The sequence below is a fragment of the Tupaia chinensis genome, unplaced genomic scaffold (assembly GCF_000334495.1).
Source record: "Tupaia chinensis unplaced genomic scaffold, TupChi_1.0 Scaffold139833_1, whole genome shotgun sequence".
Lineage (NCBI taxonomy): Eukaryota > Metazoa > Chordata > Mammalia > Scandentia > Tupaiidae > Tupaia > Tupaia belangeri.
The window spans coordinates 2,840,386-2,847,121 of NW_006199712.1; positions in this window are offsets into that span (position 1 = coordinate 2,840,386).

Consider the following 6,736-nt stretch of genomic DNA (forward strand, 5'->3'; position numbering starts at 1 on the left):
CCCTCGCCGCGCCGCGCTCCTCCTCCGCCCGCCGCGCCGCCCCTCGCAGCGCCCGGCGCCCCTGCCGCCGCCCTGGGGTTGGAGATGCGACCGGGTTTACCAGGGCGCCGCTGGGCCGCCATCCGTGCGTCCCGGGGCGCAGCTCTCCAGGAGCAAGTCTCCGGCGCGCGGACGCGGGATTCAAAGCGCCTCGGCACCTGGAACTACGGACTCGGATTCTGCGTGCGGTTTTCGGCCCCGGCCGCACGTTTTCGTTCTCAGAGAGAGTTGGGGATAAGTTTGGGCAGAAATCCTCCCGCGGCCGTCCTGGCCGCTCTTCTCCCGGGGTCGACAAGGCTGGCCCCTCGGGGAGCCTGGGACACGCCGGCGCCCCGGAGCGCGCAGAGGACGCGGAGCGCGGCTCGCAGGCGCAGACACGCTGCTCGCCCTTCCCCGCTGGTCCGAGCTTCGCCCTCGCGGAGGAAGTCATCAATCTTTCTGGCCCCGGGGGTTAAAGACGACGCCTCGGTTTTCCGGAGGGGTGTGCCAGCGAGGCATCGTCTCCCCGCTCCGCTGAATCTGCCGACCCGGCGACTCCGGCGTCCTCACGCCCGCGGATTCTCACCCTGTTTCCGCTGTCACTGCTATTCTCTGTGGCTGGGCGGTGAGGCAGGGGGCCGGGGGGCTCGTCTTTGTTCTCATTTACAGAAACATACTTGCGTTTCTTGGTTTCAGAGATGAGACCAAAGAAATTGACCCCGAAGGAAATACTGTTGGAAGTAAGGCATTTTTCGGACGGTTTAAATAGTTTTGTTTGTTTTAATAATTATTTTTTATTTTATTTTATTTATTCATTCATTTATTTTTTAGTTTGAGTGTTTTTTTTTTTTAAGTAATGAGGAAAAAGCCCTTCTCCCCCACCCATCTCTGCCCCTCTCCATCGCTCCTGCCAAGCCCTGCCTCTTCTTCAGCTGCAAAATGGGGACAGTTACAGTGACCTCCGGAGATCACCAAGGATTAGGGCTACCGAGTCACCTGGAAGGGCTGACCCGGTTCGGCTGCCCTCGGTGCGGAAAGGGAAATCGCCACGGGTCCTGAAGCGCAAGGGCCGCGGGTAGAGCGCAGAGCTGGGGGCTTTGTCGCCTCCTATCCCGGTAGGGTTTTTGTAGATTGGACAGTTCCTGCGAAAATGTCTTTGCACTCTTTCGGACACTCTCAGCCAGAAGACCCTTGCCAGTTTAAAATGCTGCTATTTGAGCCATCATTCTTACAGCATCTGCTGAGGGCAAGGGCTCCTGAAAGCGACTGAACTCGCTTTCTATGGGTTTTTAACTCGTTTTTTATGGATCTAATTTCAAGGTAGAAAAAAAAAATGTTCAAAGAACTTGATTTAGCCCCGTTTTCCAGAAGAGTCCACAATGTCCCGAGAGTAGAGAGTTCAGCTAGCTGCTGTCCCCAGTGGTTTTCTGATTAAGTGTCAGGATGCGGGGTTTCTGGGACAGCCTTGACGCAAACGTGGGTGGGGCGTGGCTGGGAGCACAGAGCTCAGGTCTCCGACGCCCCTTTCTCAGCTAGTGGGGCATGGCCTCTCCGACTGGGTCAGGACACAGACGCCTGTGATCCCTGTTCACAGATGAAGTGGAGTGACTTCCCGGTTTTCCTTGTCTGGCCCGCCTCCCCACTCCTTTTCACTTGCTGTCTCAAATATCCCTTCCCCTTCTGTCCTCTACTCTTTCATCACGAAAATTAAAGTTGTATTGACACATGAAAAGAGTGATGGAAGGGAAAGGGAGCTGGAGAGGAGTGAAAAAGTTGATCCTAATAGTGTTATGCCAAGAAAAAGAACTTCGGATAGTTTCAATGTAGCCCCTGGCTTTGTGCTTACCCGGATAGGACTGAATTGCAGTTAGTTGATGGAAGGATCCTTTCTTAAGCAATTGTTTGCATGGAAACACGTTGTTGCAATTTTGTAACACTTTACTGGAGTTGGCAAAATAGTGAATGTATTTGCCAGCCGCCCCCACAGGGAGTGCTCAGCTGTGCACTGTCAACTGGCATCAGTTTACAGGTTCTGCCATCGCGACCCTCTCCTTGCTTACAAGTACTTTAGGATCCCGCTCGGTGTCAGGATTAATTTCGAACTTTGTTACGGCTAATGGCATCCAAAACTTGGTAATGCCATCCTTCTTACATTCGTACTAAAACTCTTTTCATTTTAATCTGCTTATCCTTTTTAGCATAGTAATGGCCCACACATATAATAAGTCACATAATTATTTCCAGACGATCTAGTCATGCCACTGGACCGTCCTTACTTTCAGCTTGCTGTTTAGCTCCCTGCCAGACTTTTCCAGGGGTGTTCCTTGGTTTTTCTCTTCTCAGATGCCGTATGTGGACAGGAAGCTGGTTTTAGAAACTCTGTGACTTTTCTCTAATCCCGGACAAATAGAGGGCCTAACACCTAGCCATGGCAACTGGCAGAGAAATCTTCAAAAACCTGGTTCCAGAGGGACTGGGGAAAGAGGCTGTTTACCTAGACGGTGCCCATGCAGGCCGATGTCACCAGGAGGCCTAGAAGATTCTCCTTTAGGAACAGCTGCCCCCTAAGCACCAAGATAGGTTCATTCCCTCCTATTTTCAACAAATGAGCATCTACAATAAAACTTCGGTGCACAGAATTCATCCCAATCCTTGATTTAACACACGCTGTCATCATTAGTCGAAGCGTAACTTCTCTGTTTTTTTATGCTTATTTCTTTCTTCCTTTCACAAGAATGAGGAATCCCCAGAATCTTGCCATGCTGAGACTCTCCTTCCAGCCCTCCAGCCAGCCTGAATCACGGCAGCACAAATGTGCCCATAGGAGCACCCAGAACGTTCAGGCTGACCGGCACCCTGACTCCAGGGTGTGTTCCAGGATTGCACCACAGCTGGGCCCCTCTTTTTATTTTGTATGGTCTAACATACTTACAAACCTATTACACAGCCTTTCAGAGGTCACCGCTGTACTTAATCCAGCTTAGAAACAGATGAAATGGGGGGACCAGCAGTTGGCGTAATGGCTATGTGGCTGGACTCCCGTGTAGTCGACCGCGGTTCGAGTCCTGGACCCAGGAGCTTAAACTCATGCCGGGCGTGTGTGTGTGTGTGTGTGTGTGTGTGTGTGCCCAAGATCCCGAGAGGAGAATGAAGGAGAAAGGATTGCGGCATGGCCATCTCCTCTGGGGGGTGATTTCTCGCTTTCTGTCTCTCTGTCTCTGTCTTTCTGGCGAGCACACGTGCCCTATAGAAAAAAAAAATGTCTCTGTCTTTCTGGCGAGCACACGTGCCCTATGGAAAAAAAAAAAGAAGAAGAAGAAGAAACATGAAATGGTGCCACGGGGCGGGCAGGGGAGAACTTGCCTTAACAAGCTCAAAAAAACACAATCGTTTGTTGCCTACTCCTCCCCACCCCACCCAGCACGTGCCAAAGCAAAGGCCTGAATTGTGCTCACTCTCTCTGCCCTTAGGGTACGGGCACTGAAGTGGTTACACATTATGGGGGGAATCTTCCCAAATGAAAAAGGACAGGTGGGGGCCAGCAAGCAGTATAGTGGTTTAAGTGTTGTACTCTCTCTGTCTCTGTCTGTCTGGTGAGTGCACACACCCTATAGCAAAAACCTCTTAAAAAAACTATATATATATGTATATATATACACATATACATACACACACACACACACACACACACACACACACACATAAAACTCTAAAATATCTGTAAAATGAATCTGATCAATTGAAGGAAAAAAGTCTGTCACAACCAAGTTGAGTTTATCCCCAAAACATAAGAACAACCTACTAAACACTTACTAAATATTTATCAGGAGCCAGGTGCTGGCCCCACTGTGAGAGGTCTAGAAGTAAAACAGGCCTCACTCCTACTCTTATGGAATTGACACTCCAATGTGGGAGGTACACGTAATTTAAGCAAATATGATTGTTTTAGAACACGGCAGGTGCTGGGACCAGCAGGTTACGTTCTGGTTACCATGGCTGGACTCCCACATGGCCAACTGCGGTTCGAGTCCAGGACTCACGGCTTGAAACTCATGCCGGATGCATGTGTGTGCATGCCCAAAATCCAGAGAGGAGAAGGGAGGAGAAGGGATTGTGGTGTGACCATGCCCCCGGGAGGTGATTTCTCACTTTCTACCTCTCTTTTTATCTGTCTCTCCAGTGAGTGCACGCGCCCTGTAGCAAAAATCTCTCAAAAGAAAAAGAAAAGGCAAGAAAAAAAAATAAAAATAAGGACCAGTGCCACGTAGGAAATAATCGAGATGGATGTGACAGCATGACTAGAAACGGCTGCTCGTACATTAGAGAGTGACGTGTCCAAAGGGGAGGGGGCAGGCTGAGCACCGAGGGATGAGAATCGATGCAGATCGTGGGTACGGCCAGTGCATAGCCCCTCGTGGCAATGAGGCCGACGTGGTTAAAGGACAGCAACAGGTCCCCTGAGGCTGGAGCCCAGCGAGGGAGACCAGGGCGTCCACCTGATTAGGGTATGCCTGGCTTGCACTACCGGAAGGGATTTGTTAACCGAAGACTTTAAAAAGCAATTTCATCAGAAGCACAAAACATGATGTTACTGGCGAAGTGCACGCGGGTTTTCTTCTCCAAAACCATACGTGGCCCTTTTCCAGATGTGTCACTCTGGCGGTGTCCTAGTTTGAGATGAGCACTACCCTCTTCTCCCCAGGCTCCACTGGACTTCTACATCTTCGCTTTTTAACTAGCCCAGCTACCAGCTCCTGGGTCTCACCTCCACCTTGCAGGATGGCGGCAAGGCTCTGGAGCTTTTCTGCAGTTCTTCCTTCCAGGTGGTAGAAGACAAGGGCTAGCCAATGACCTGAGCAATCCCACTGCCATGATAGCCACCAGCGACCGGGGCCCTGCTGCCCGCGGTGGACATCCCGCTGGGTTTTGCCTTGCCCGCCTCCTGCCTTTGGTAACAGCGTCTGAACTACAGCAGTCCGTTGCATGGCTTTGGGGGAACCTTCGGCCACAGTTCTCTCCTCCTCCCAAGGCCAGGCACCTGGCCCGAGCTCAGCCAGTGAGTTCTCTCCAAGACGCTCCCTCCTTGCATTCACTCACTCATTCGGTGCCTCATTCCCAGGAAGTGCCGAAGTGCCTGCCGGGCAGCCTGGGTCCTCGACAGAGTAGGCAGAGCTGGGAAGCTGGCGCTACCCTCTCCTCCCACCAGTGGAGCCATGCAGATGGCCCGTTATCCTCTCAGAAGGAACCCTGGGGCCTATGCGGGTTTTCCGTAGACCGTAAGCTACCCCACATGCTGGCACTGAGCCCTCCCTCCCCGTTATGTTCCTCAGAGTCCATTTCTGTGGCTTACCATCCGAAATTCCTAGCCAACGTGGTGGCCTACTGTGGTGGCCTGCTGCCCAACTCAGGTGTGGTTTCACTGGTGCTTTTGTCTCTGCGCCTTGTCCCTCCACCCTTATGCCAGGGATTTCTCATCGGGGCTCCACCTTTATTATTATTTTCTCTTTGAGAGGTTTTTGCTATAGAGTGAGTGCGCTCACCATACAGAGACAGAGAGACAGAAAGCGAGAAATCACCCGCCAGGGGGGATGGCCACGCCGCAATCCCTTTTCCTCCATTCTCCTCTCGGGATCTTGGGCATGCACGCACACGTGGTGAGTTTAAGCCACCGGGTCCGGGACTCGAACCGCAGTCGACTACATGGGAGTGCAGCGACATAGCCATTATGCCAACTGCTGGTCCCAAGGCTCCACCTTTAAATCTGGTCTCCGGCCGGCCAGTCATCCTAAGGAACTCCATCTTAGCCTCCAGGTAGCATCAGAGGCCCCACCACTCATACCTTTCTCTGGCCTTCTTCGCCAGCTCTGGCTGGGCTGCTCGCTGGTGTTCCCTGAGAGTTAGAACGTCCTCCCTCACTAGTACACCTTGCCTGGTGGATTTACTTCCGGAAACCATTTCTCATCATCAATATCTCCTGATCTCTGTCCCAAGGATCTCCAGGGTTCTTTTATTATTTAATTATGTCTCCTCTATTAAAATTTTTAAGAATTATTTATTTGAGGTTATATATTACTATTATTATTAATATTATTACTACCAATGTTTAATTCACCAGAGACAGAGAAAGGGGGAAAAGTGAGAAACCAAGCCACCAGGTCCAGGACTCACACCACAGCTGGCCAGGTGGGAGTGCAGTGCCTTAACCACCGTGCCACCTGCTAGTCCCTCTCTATTAACAATTCTGAGGAACCAGCAGATGATGTGGTGGTTAAGGCACTGGATTCCCATATGGCCAACCATAGTTCAAATCCCAGACCTAGTGGCTTGAGAATCATGCCCGTGTACATGCGTACATGCCCCAAACCCCAGGATGAGAATGGAGAAGGGATTGCACCATTGCCATTCTCTCTGAGGGGTGATTTCTCACTTTCCCCCCTCACTGTCTCCAGTGAGTGAACACGCCCTATGGCAAAAACCTTTATAATTTTTTTCTTTTATGAATATAAGGTAGTCCACAAAGATACAAACAAGAAAATAAATCAGAAACAAAAGTAACATCAGGACTAGCAGTTAGCATAATGGCTATGTCACTGGACTCCCACGTAGTTGACCGAGGTTCATGTCCCGGACCCGGTGGCTTAAAACTCACACCGGGCGCATGTGTGTGCGTGCTCAAGATCCCGAGAGGAGAATGGAGGAGAAGGGATTGCGGCATGGC